Genomic DNA, 6434 nt, shown 5'->3' with positions numbered 1-6434 from the left:
GAATCTATTTTACGAACATTGTACTTTTGAGTTCTCAAGCTTGTGAACTTTAGCTTTATGGTTCACGAATCGTTTCACCAATGGTCCTGGTAGAATTTAGTAGATGCTTAAAGACTTATTTTTAAATATATTCAACACTGTTGTGACTCTCTTAGACACTTCTAAGACTTCATTGGTCATTAAAACACTTATGTGTGTGCATCATGATTAAATTCTTGAGTGTTTAAATGAACATCAACTTGCTTTTAGTTCGAAACACATATATATTTGCCAAATCAAAACAGTCATTATACACGGTTTCGTAATCGGACCATTGTGTATACTCAATATTAATTCTCACATCTTTCAATTGAAACCCTACTTAAAGTCTCATCTAATCAAAGAAAGTGTTTACTTGATTCTTAAGTTATCTTAGCTTGAATTCTATTGCAACCCCTCAGTATTGAAAATTATAAATAGGGATGCTTTTTCAACTGGGAAGATTAATCCCTAACACTTTGTGTCCTAATTGATAGCTACAATCGTCCACAATGAATGTATAGTTGCAAATATGTCATGGGCTTGAACAAGTTATTCTCTTGTACAAATTATTAGTACACTGTAATCCCAATATTATATTAAATTGTAGAATGCCAATACAAGAACAATCATGGAATTAAAGCAACAATCGATTAGATTGGTAGAAGTACACTTCTTGTCATACGGTTTTTCGTTTGAGATACTGGCCCATAGTTTGACTCCAAATCTTCCCACCCACAGGAGGAGGGAGGAGAATTTGTTATGATACTAAAAAAACTTACCGTGCCAACCACACTATATTGTTTGTTTACTCCCTTATGAAAATGGCAGTGAAGTCACCATTTACGCAGAGGCAGTCCCGGCAGGCAAGCCCCACTTTGGAGCAAGCAGGACAAGCCCCACGTTGGGGCAACTAGGAGAGGGGAAACAATATACATCTTTTCTTTTGGGGGGTGATGAGTGCTAAATAGTGCATATTTCTATATATTTTTTTTGGCATTTAACTCATCTTTTGTGCATTAATTCTACATTTTATCCCATATTCTGTGTTTTCGTTGTTTTCAAGAATAAATACTTTTCTTAATTAATTTTTCATTTTTAGATACTAAATAAAGCCTGGTTAACTCAAGGAGCGAAAAGAGCAAACGAACGGCAAAGACTCCCGCTAGGAGGAAGCGAAGAATGATGTTTGCAAGAGCCGGATCAATTAGAAGTGGGCTTGAAGAGGAAGAATTGTTCTTAAAGAAGATATGGGCTTGGCATACCCAAGGCCCAAAACCCTTACCCAAATCCATTTCCATTGTCCATACCCATTTCCATGAGAGCCGTCAGATTGGATCCATCTCATCATCCAACGACCGCCTCATCATTGTGCATCAAAATCCGAAGCTCCTGTCAAACACCATGGTACCTAACTCCATCTGAAGCCGTCAGTTTTGTTGTATCTCATAATCCAACGGTCGCTACATACCTCTCCATCGTAGCCGTTCGATTCAATCTATATGAGATCATCCAACGCTCTTTACTCGCTGTTCGTAAAAGTTCTCTATCCCTGCTTCACACCCTATCAACCGAACACCTACACCCCAAACAAACAGACCCTAATCTCATTATCCATCGAGCTCTCTTCTCCCCAAATTTCATCTTCTTCTCCCACTGCAACTTCTTCCCCGACCATGGCAGAACTGCTCTCTGCCTCCACCTCGAGCTTCACCACTTCCACCTTCACCCGACATCCCAGAAACCAAGACCCATCACTCTAAACTCTATCTCTCTCACCTCTATCTCATTCACCCTATGAGATAAATCTAAGAGAGCTAGGGTTTGAGTACCAGTCGACAGAAGCATCAGAGAGTATGGGAAAAGAAGGAGAGGACGAGAAGGAAGCATGGGTCGAGCACAGGGGAGACAAATTCAGAGAATCAGTGAGTTTAATTTCCAATTTAAAAATTAGGGTTTCCAATTTAGGGTTTCTGAAAATTTGGGTATTTTGTAAAACTATAAAAGGGAAGCTGTAGAGAATGCAAAAGGTTGTTCTTGGTTATCCGAGATACCCCCTAATTGGGTTAATTTAATTCTCAATGTCAATTTGATTTCACTGTTAATTTTTAGGGTTCTTCATTTGCAATTTTCATTCACTGTTTAGTTGTTTAAATGCAATGTTATTTCACATGATCCTGTTTTGAAATATGTTCTAAATCACTGGTGCTAAGGTTGAGATGAAATTTAATTCCTGTTAAGTGGTAAAATATTAGGAAGGAATTCTTGTAGTGATCAGTTGCCTAGGGAAGTGATGAACTTAGTATGTAATATCACCTGTGATTGAGTGTCCCTTAAACAGACACTCAATGCTAGGGGTGATTGAGTAACTTAGCTCATTAGCTTTCCACAAATGCATACCCTGGACTAAGGAAGGCATGAACCTCCCCCTTTTTCCATTAGGGACAAGAATATGAACTAGAATTGCTACTATCTAGCTAGGTATAAGATGGATTCAAGACCTTAGTGTTTTACTTCTTTGTCACTGTTTTACTTAGAGAACTCACTGCTCATTTCTCACTGCCTTTGTGCCACAATGCTCACTGTCACCTAGTTACTCTTTGTTTCTTTGCCACTGTTTTACTGTCACTGCTTAGCTTAGGAAACTTCAACTACACACACAAGTCTCTGTGGATCGACCCGTACTTGCACATTTGCCACTTTCGACACCGTGCACTTGCGGTTATCATTTGTAGGTCTTTTTAGAAGCCTATCAAGTTTTTGGCGCCTCTGCCGGGGACTTGGCGCTGTGTGTTGATTTGTTCTTTGCTGTTTACATTGCATTCTTGCTGTTTGCATCTTCATCTAGTTGTTTGCTTGCTGTTCTTGCACAGCATCAGAGCATCTTCTTGCCTGTTGCTTTAGTGCACTGCTGTGAACTGCTTAGCCCATTTGCACCTTTGTTGCTGGTTCTGCCTTGAACCTGGTGCTGCTCCTGCTTGTGCTGCCTCTGCTGTTGCTGGTGAACTGGTGGAACTGAGGCTATTAGTTTCCCTGTTGTTGCCTGCTGCTGCCTTCCGCACCTGTTGCTGTGTGACCTGACCCAAAGCCTGCTACTGATCTGCTCCTGCTGCTGATCTGCTCCTGCTGCTAGGCCTGAAGTGGTGCTGCTGCCATTCATAAGCCAAGCCCAACTGGGCCTCAACAAAGACAAAAGCTTAGGATGATCCAAAGCCCAACTGGGCTTTTGCAACCAAACTGAGCAGCTGGCCTGTGCTTAAGCAAGTAAGCCTAAACCCATTAAGAGAACCCAACCTGTGGGCTTCCATTTTTCTTGTGGGCTTGTAATATTAAACCCAACATTTGGGCTTATATTTTCTTTGGGCTTGTAATCTTAATTACTTGTGGGCTTGTTTGTTTAATTGCTTGTGGGCTTGTGGTGTTAGATTGATTTGGGCCTGTAGTTTTAAATTAGAAAAACTGAACTTTTAAAAGCCCAACTGGGCCTCAGACCAAACAAGCAACAGTTGGGCTATTTCAAAAGCTACATTGGGCTTCAGTTTGCATACACATTGTGGGCTTAGTTCACCTTCCCTTGGCAAAGCAATTTCTCCCACCAATGTGGGCTTGCTCCCAACACTAAAACCAAAATTCTTGCTCCCAATACTAAAACCAAAAATTTTGCTCCCAATTAAAAACCAAACTTTCTACCTCTTTAAAACCAAATTTGCTCCCATCAAAACCAAAAGCTCCCAAATGGGCTTTGTCTTCAAAGTCTAAAACCAAAGTTTTCAAAACCCAATAAACCAAAGTGTTTTCTTTTCCCATTAGGTCCAAATTTTTTAAAACCCATTAAAAACCAAATTTCTTTTTCCAAAACCCGACAAAACCAAATGTTACCCATAAAAACCAAATTTTTCCCAAAAATCCAAACCCATTAAAAAACCAAATTTTGGGCTTTGTAACATAGTTACTTAGCTTTTGAGCTAAAGCATGTCTGGATCTTGGTCTACAGTTGGGGAATACAACAAATCCCTTAGAGAACTTGCGTATGGACATACTCCACGTTATGAACCTCGCATAGACCATGATGTCAATAGTTATAGGAATTATTATGGACATTTTCAAAGTCCCGAACCTCAATACATGAACCCTAATAACTATTCACACATGCATCATTCACCACAACGTGAAAATGAACATTTTGCTAGTGCCTCAATCACACAATCATCACTGATCGATCAATTAGAAGCTCGAATCGCAGCTTTAGAAATGCAATCACATGAGGAATCTGTCACGTCTAATTTTCTTGGGCAACCTGAAATCTATGCATGTCCCGCATGTGGTAGTTTAGACCACCCTGTTGAGAATTGTCATATTTTGCATAATTTTAGGCAATCTAGAGAAAATCCAAGGTATGAAATGCCCATAAATTGTGAGAATGGTAGTCATTGGGACCATAATCAATCCTTTGAGGGTTGCGATCAATATTTTGTAAACCCTAATGACCATGCACACATGTACCATTCACCACAATTTGAACATGAAGAATTTTGTACTCCCATGAATTTAGACTCCACCACAGAAGCTTTAAGACTCAGTAAGCAAAACTTTGATAGATCTACATCACGAATTCATGCATATTTAGATCAGATTTTGCTTCACCTACAAAAGGAGGAAATTCATGAGGAAATGTATGTTGTTCCTAATGAAGTGTCTAGTCCCATTCTTGTAAATGATGTTGAATATGAACCTAATTTAGAGGAACATGAATCGACTAATGACACCACCACTGTTAATGAGGAAAAATATGCATGCTACCATGATGATGATTATGATGATTATGATGATATGTTAGAAGAACATGAAAATATTGTGGAAACTGTTGGTTCAATAACATATGGCTTCTCGCCCTCGACCTTCATGAATGTTTTTTTTTTAATACTCATTGTAATTCATATGATTTTGATATTGACATGGGATTCGTACAATTATTCTGTGAAGATGAGCATGACATAGGAATAGTTGAATCTTCTGTAGACACTAATGCTAATATGCATGAAAATATATTTGATGTGTCTGATTCTCTACCTAGGTCACATTGTGATATTTCTCCTGATTTACCGATGCATGAGAATAAATTTGTTGATGATGTTGATGACTCTGATTGTGATCTTGCCAATTTGTTTGATGATTGTGAGCATGTTGTGACACGTGTAGAAGACTTAGGAGATGTTGATGTGATTAGTAATGATGTTCCTATCGTCCTACATAAGTCACAATCTGTTGGCCTTCCACCCAACCTAGATTTGGTTTGTACCCATATTGTCAAACCGATTTTTCTGAGAGTCCCTAATCTAGGTTTGGAACTGTGTGCTTCCCAAGTCCTTTTGGACTATTTTGCATCTAAGTATAATATCTTTGAGGAGCCACAGTTGGAATTAGCATGTTTTCCCGTCCCTAGCAAAGTTCATTTCGAGCTAGACCTTGTGCATGATGAACCCCCAAAACTGCGAGATTTTGTTTCCAAAATTTTATCCGTTGAAAAATCCAGGTTTGGGGGTAGCTCATTTTGTTTCAAAGCTTCACTTTCATGCCTATCATATTATTATTGTGTGAAGCTGTTGAAACCTCTACACTTTGTCTTTTGGGTTGATCCTCAACTCTTTAGATTGTTAGTGTATGGTGAATTTTTTGTATATAATCCAGTAGATAAAATTTCTTAAAACCCTTTTGTTCCTTTTGTATATATTTTGCTAATCCAATATGATCTCGGCTGAAATATGTTGGATTTTTTTTTTCCCTTGAATAACGGAGTTCTAATCTTGCTTTCGCCGAAATCGGGTATTCTCTTTCCTTTTTCTCTACTCAACATGATCCTCTTCATATGTTGTATTATAATTTTGTTCATATTTTGAAATATTGAGGACAATGTTTAGTTTAGGTTTGGGGGTGAAAAGTAGATACTTTGATAATATGCCATAATTGAAAACAAGAACTCCTTCTTTTTGAAAAAAATGAAAAAATCAAAATAAAAAATTGAAAATTGAAAAAAACATAAAAATGGAGCTCATTTACCTTGAAATGTTGACTCTTGTGCAAATATGTAATTATTAGGAGTCTTAGTCTAGATATTTAGGCACCCTGATTCTAGCACAATTCACATAGTGATAAGAAATTTGCACGCGCACGATCTACCAATACATGTATAGCCTCGATCTTCAAGGTGTTTGATAGGAAGTCACGATTGCAAATCACTTTAGAATACTGAACGAAACTTGACTAGCTTGTTCTTTGGTTGGTTGGGATAGAAGGTGGAGGTTACATTAAGAAAGACAACCATCGAATTTAACTGGGTGCATCAAAAAGGGCTACCTCTTGCAAAGTGTCATGTAATCTTTTGTTTCCTTTTGTATATGTATCAAAAGTGTTTCCTT

This window comes from Papaver somniferum, chromosome 7 (genome assembly GCF_003573695.1).
Source record: "Papaver somniferum cultivar HN1 chromosome 7, ASM357369v1, whole genome shotgun sequence".
NCBI lineage: Eukaryota > Viridiplantae > Streptophyta > Magnoliopsida > Ranunculales > Papaveraceae > Papaver > Papaver somniferum.
The sequence above is the reverse complement of the archived record's forward strand: the minus strand, read 5'-3'. Positions refer to the sequence as shown.